This window comes from Ranitomeya imitator, chromosome 1 (genome assembly GCF_032444005.1).
Source record: "Ranitomeya imitator isolate aRanImi1 chromosome 1, aRanImi1.pri, whole genome shotgun sequence".
Classification (NCBI taxonomy): domain Eukaryota; kingdom Metazoa; phylum Chordata; class Amphibia; order Anura; family Dendrobatidae; genus Ranitomeya; species Ranitomeya imitator.
Genome location: NC_091282.1, coordinates 1,214,705,315 through 1,214,712,526, shown reverse-complemented (window position 1 = coordinate 1,214,712,526; position 7,212 = coordinate 1,214,705,315). Strand labels below are relative to the sequence as shown.

Sequence of the window (7,212 nt, the reverse complement as noted above, 5' to 3'; positions counted from 1 at the left end):
CCCCTGTTATATATCCCCCTCTATACAGAGACCCCCTGTTATATATCCCCCTCTATACAGAGCCCCCTGTTATATATCCCCCTCTATACAGAGACCCCCTGTTATATATCCCCCTGTATACAGAGACCCCCTGTTATATATCCCCCTCTATACAGAGACCCCCTGTTATATATCCCCCTCTATACAGAGCCCCCTGTTATATATCCCCCTGTATACAGAGCCCCCTGTTATATATCCCCCTCTATACAGAGATCCCCTGTTATATATCCCCCTCTATACAGAGACCCCCTGTTATATATCCCCCTCTATACAGAGACCCCTGTTATATATCCCCCTCTATACAGAGACCCCCTGTTATATATCTCCCTCTATACAGAGCCCCCTGTTATATATCCCCCTCTATACAGAGCCCCCTGTTATATATCCCCCTCTATACAGAGATCCCCTGTTATATATCCCCCTCTATACAGAGATCCCCTGTTATATATCCCCCTCTATACAGAGCCCCCTGTTATATATCCCCCTGTATACAGAGTCCCCCTGTTATATATCCCCCTGTATACAGAACCCCCCTGTTATATATCCCCCTCTATACAGAGACCCCCTGTTATATATCCCCCTCTATACAGAGACCCCCTGTTATATATCCCCCTCTATACAGAGACCACCTGTTATATATCCCCCTCTATACAGAGACCCCCTGTTATATATCCCCCTCTATACAGAGCCCCCTGTTATATATCCCCCTGTATACAGAGACCCCCTATTATATATCCCCCTCTATACAGAGACCCCCTGTTATATATCCCCCTCTATACAGAGCCCCCTGTTATATATCCCCCTGTATACAGAGCCCCCTGTTATATATCCCCCTCTATACAGAGCCCCCTGTTATATATCCCCCTCTATACAGAGACCCCCTGTTATATATCCCCCTCTATACAGAGACCCCCTGTTATATATCCCCCTCTATACAGAGACCCCCTGTTATATATCCCCCTCTATACAGAGCCCCCTGTTATATATCCCCCTCTATACAGAGCCCCCTGTTATATATCCCCCTGTATACAGAGACCCCCTGTTATATATCCCCCTCTATACAGTGACCCCTGTTATATATCCCCCTCTATACAGAGACCCCTGTTATATATCCCCCTGTATACAGAGCCCCGTTACATATCCCCCTCTGTACAGAGACCCCTGTTATATATCCCCCTGTATACAGAGCCCCCTGTTATATATCCCCCTGTATACAGAGACCCCCTGTTATATATCCCCCTGTATACAGAGCCCCCTGTTATATATCCCCCTCTATACAGAGCCCCCTGTTATATATCCCCCTCTATACAGAGCCCCCTGTTATATATCCCCCTCTATAGAGAGACCCCGTTATATAGCCCCCTCTATACAGAGCCCCCTGTTATATATCCCCCTCTATACAGACCCCCTGTTATATATCCCCCTGTATACAGAGCCCCCTGTTATATATCCCCCTGTATACAGAGACCCCCTGTTATATATCCCCCTGTATACAGAGCCCCCTGTTATATATCCCCCTCTATACAGAGCCCCCTGTTATATATCCCCCTCTATAGAGAGACCCCGTTATATAGCCCCCTCTATACAGAGCCCCCTGTTATATATCCCCCTCTATACAGAGACCCCCGTTACATATCCCCCTGTATACAGAGACCCCCTGTTATATATCACCCTGTATACAGAGACCCCTGTTATATATCCCCCTCTATACAGAGCCCCCCTGTTATATATCCCCCTCTATACAGAGACCCCCTGTTATATAACCCCCTCTATACAGAGACCCCCTGTTATATATCCCCCTGTATACAGAGCCCCCTGTTATATATCCCCCTCTATACAGAGACCCCTGTTATATATCCCCCTCTATACAGAGACCCCTGTTATATATCCCCCTCTATACAGGGCCCCCTGTTATATATCCCCCTCTATACAGAGACCCCTGTTATATATCCCCCTCTATACAGAGACCCCTGTTATCTATCCCCCTCTATACAGAGCCCCCTGTTATATATCTCCCTCTATACAGAGACCCCTGTTATATATCCCCCTCTATACAGAGACCCCTGTTATATATCCCCCTGTATACAGAGACCCCCTGTTATATATCCCCCTGTATACAGAGACCCCCTGTTATATATCCCCCTCTACACAGAGCCCCCTGTTATATATCCCCCTGTATACAGAGCCCCCTGTTATATATCCCCCTCTATACAGAGACCCCCTGTTATATATCTCCCTGTATACAGAGCCCCCCTGTTATATATCTCCCTCTATACAGAGACCCCCTGTTATATATCCCCCTCTATACAGAGACCCCTGTTATATATCCCCCTCTATACAGAGCCCCCTGTTATATATCCCCCTGTATACAGAGACCCCCTGTTATATATCCCCCTCTATACAGAGACCCCTGTTATATATCCCCCTCTATACAGAGCCCCCAGTTATATATCCCCCTCTATACAGAGACCCCCTGTTATATATCCCCCTGTATACAGAGACCCCCTGTTATATATCCCCCTGTATACAGAGACCCCCTGTTATATATCCCCCTCTATACAGAGACCCCTGTTATATATCCCCCTCTATACAGAACCCCCCTGTTATATATCCCCCTCTATACAGAACCCCCCTGTTATATATCCTCCTCTATACATAGCCCCCTGTTATATATCCCCCTGTATACAGAGACCCCCCGTTATATATCCCCCTCTATACAGAGACCCCTGTTATATATCCCCCTCTATACAGAGACCCCTGTTATATATCCCCCTCTATACAGAACCCCCTGTTATATTTCCCCCTGTATACAGAGACCCCCTGTTATATATCCCCCTCTATACAGAGACCCCTGTTATATATCCCCCTGTATACAGAGACCCCTGTTATATATCCCCCTCTATACAGAGCCCCCTGTTATATATCCCCCTCTATACAGAGACCCCCTGTTATATATCCCCCTCTATACAGAGCCCCCTGTTATATATCCCCCTGTATACAGAGACCCCTGTTATATATCCCCCTCTATACAGAGCCCCCTGTTATATATCCCCCTCTATACAGAGACCCCCTGTTATATATCCCCCTCTATACAGAGCCCCCTGTTATATATCCCCCTCTATACAGAGCCCCCTGTTATATATCCCCCTCTATACAGAACCCCCTGTTATATATCCCCCTGTATAGAGACCCCCTGTTATATATCCCCCTCTATACAGAGACCCCTGTTATATATCCCCCTGTATACAGAGACCCCCTGTTATATGTCCCCCTCTATACAGAGACCCCTGTTATATATCCCCCTGTATACAGAGCCCCCTGTTATATATCCCCCTGTATACCGAGACCCCCTGTTATATATCCCCCTCTATACAGAGACCCCTGTTATATATCCCCCTCTATACAGAGATCCCCTGTTATATATCCCCCTCTAAACAGAGCCCCCCTGTTATATATCCCCCTCTATACAGAGCCCCCTGTTATATATCCCCCTGTATACAGAGCCCCCTGTTATATATCCCCCTCTATACAGAGATCCCCTGTTATATATCCCCCTCTATACAGAGACCCCCTGTTATATATCCCCCTCTATACAGAGACCCCTGTTATATATCCCCCTCTATACAGAGACCCCCTGTTATATATCCCCCTCTATACAGAACCCCCCTGTTATATATCCCCCTGTATACAGAGCCCCCTGTTATATATCCCCCTCTATACAGAGCCCCCTGTTATATATCCCCCTGTATACAGAGCCCCCTGTTATATATCCCCCTCTATACAGAGCCCCCTGTTATATATCCCCCTCTATACAGAGCCCCCTGTTATATATCCCCCTGTATACAGAGCCCCCTGTTATATATCCCCCTCTATACAGAGATCCCCTGTTATATATCCCCCTCTATACAGAGATCCCCTGTTATATATCCCCCTCTATACAGAGCCCCCTGTTATATATCCCCCTGTATACAGAGACCCCCTGTTATATATCCCCCTGTATACAGAACCCCCCTGTTATATATCCCCCTCTATACAGAGACCCCCTGTTATATATCCCCCTCTATACAGAGACCCCCTGTTATATATCCCCCTCTATACAGAGACCACCTGTTATATATCCCCCTCTATACAGAGACCCCCTGTTATATATCCCCCTCTATACAGAGCCCCCTGTTATATATCCCCCTGTATACAGAGACCCCCTATTATATATCCCCCTCTATACAGAGACCCCCTGTTATATATCCCCCTCTATACAGAGACCCCCTGTTATATATCCCCCTCTATACAGAGCCCCCTGTTATATATCCCCCTGTATACAGAGCCCCCTGTTATATATCCCCCTCTATACAGAGCCCCCTGTTATATATCCCCCTCTATACAGAGACCCCCTGTTATATATCCCCCTCTATACAGAGACCCCCTGTTATATATCCCCCTCTATACAGAGACCCCCTGTTATATATCCCCCTCTATACAGAGCCCCCTGTTATATATCCCCCTCTATACAGAGCCCCCTGTTATATATCCCCCTCTATACAGAGCCCCCTGTTATATATCCCCCTGTATACAGAGACCCCCTGTTATATATCCCCCTCTATACAGTGACCCCTGTTATATATCCCCCTCTATACAGAGACCCCTGTTATATATCCCCCTGTATACAGAGCCCCGTTACATATCCCCCTCTGTACAGAGACCCCTGTTATATATCCCCCTGTATACAGAGCCCCCTGTTATATATCCCCCTGTATACAGAGACCCCCTGTTATATATCCCCCTGTATACAGAGCCCCCTGTTATATATCCCCCTCTATACAGAGCCCCCTGTTATATATCCCCCTCTATACAGAGCCCCCTGTTATATATCCCCCTCTATAGAGAGACCCCGTTATATAGCCCCCTCTATACAGAGCCCCCTGTTATATATCCCCCTCTATACAGACCCCCTGTTATATATCCCCCTGTATACAGAGCCCCCTGTTATATATCCCCCTGTATACAGAGACCCCCTGTTATATATCCCCCTGTATACAGAGCCCCCTGTTATATATCCCCCTCTATACAGAGCCCCCTGTTATATATCCCCCTCTATAGAGAGACCCCGTTATATAGCCCCCTCTATACAGAGCCCCCTGTTATATATCCCCCTCTATACAGAGACCCCCGTTACATATCCCCCTGTATACAGAGACCCCCTGTTATATATCACCCTGTATACAGAGACCCCTGTTATATATCCCCCTCTATACAGAGCCCCCCTGTTATATATCCCCCTCTATACAGAGACCCCCTGTTATATAACCCCCTCTATACAGAGACCCCCTGTTATATATCCCCCTGTATACAGAGCCCCCTGTTATATATCCCCCTCTATACAGAGACCCCTGTTATATATCCCCCTCTATACAGAGACCCCTGTTATATATCCCCCTCTATACAGGGCCCCCTGTTATATATCCCCCTCTATACAGAGACCCCTGTTATATATCCCCCTCTATACAGAGACCCCTGTTATATATCCCCCTCTATACAGAGCCCCCTGTTATATATCTCCCTCTATACAGAGACCCCTGTTATATATCCCCCTCTATACAGAGACCCCTGTTATATATCCCCCTCTACACAGAGCCCCCTGTTATATATCCCCCTGTATACAGAGCCCCCTGTTATATATCCCCCTCTATACAGAGACCCCCTGTTATATATCTCCCTGTATACAGAGCCCCCCTGTTATATATCTCCCTCTATACAGAGACCCCCTGTTATATATCCCCCTCTATACAGAGACCCCTGTTATATATCCCCCTCTATACAGAGCCCCCTGTTATATATCCCCCTGTATACAGAGACCCCCTGTTATATATCCCCCTCTATACAGAGACCCCTGTTATATATCCCCCTCTATACAGAGCCCCCAGTTATATATCCCCCTCTATACAGAGACCCCCTGTTATATATCCCCCTGTATACAGAGACCCCCTGTTATATATCCCCCTGTATACAGAGACCCCCTGTTATATATCCCCCTCTATACAGAGACCCCTGTTATATATCCCCCTCTATACAGAACCCCCCTGTTATATATCCCCCTCTATACAGAACCCCCCTGTTATATATCCTCCTCTATACATAGCCCCCTGTTATATATCCCCCTGTATACAGAGACCCCCCGTTATATATCCCCCTCTATACAGAGACCCCTGTTATATATCCCCCTCTATACAGAGACCCCTGTTATATATCCCCCTCTATACAGAACCCCCTGTTATATATCCCCCTGTATACAGAGACCCCCTGTTATATATCCCCCTCTATACAGAGCCCCCTGTTATATATCCCCCTCTATACAAAGCCCCCCTGTTATATATCCCCCTCTATACAGAGCCCCCTGTTATATATCCCCCTGTATACAGAGACCCCTGTTATATATCCCCCTCTATACAGAGACCCCTGTTATATTTCCCCCTCTATACAGAGCCCCCTGTTATATATCCCCCTGTATACAGAGACCCCTGTTATATATCCCCCTCTATACAGAGACCCCCTGTTATATATCCCCCTCTATACAGAGCCCCCTGTTATATATCCCCCTGTATACAGAGCCCCCTGTTATATATCCCCCTCTATACAGAGATCCCCTGTTATATATCCCCCTCTATACAGAGACCCCCTGTTATATATCCCCCTCTATACAGAGACCCCTGTTATATATCCCCCTCTATACAGAGACCCCCTGTTATATATCCCCCTCTATACAGAGCCCCCTGTTATATATCCCCCTCTATACAGAGACCCCCTGTTATATATCCCCCTGTATACAGAGACCCCCTGTTATATATCCCCCTCTATACAGAGACCCCCTGTTATATATCCCCCTCTATACAGAGCCCCCTGTTATATATCCCCCTCTATACAGAGCCCCCTGTTATATATCCCCCTGTATACAGAGCCCCCTGTTATATATCCCCCTCTATACAGAGATCCCCTGTTATATATCCCCCTCTATACAGAGCCCCCTGTTATATATCCCCCTGTATACAGAGCCCCCTGTTATATATCCCCCTCTATACAGAGCCCCCTGTTATATATCCCCCTCTATACAGAGACCCCCTGTTATATATCCCCCTCTATACAGAGCCCCCTGTTATATATCCCCCTGTATACAGAGCC

At 47.1% G+C, this 7,212-nt stretch overlaps 1 protein-coding gene across 1 annotated transcript in view; it reads left to right on the top strand.

Moving 5' to 3' along the window:
* The window catches only part of WDR54 (WD repeat domain 54), a 69,802-nt gene that overhangs the window by 1,105 nt on the left and 61,485 nt on the right, over positions 1–7,212 (top strand). The window lies entirely within an intron of this gene.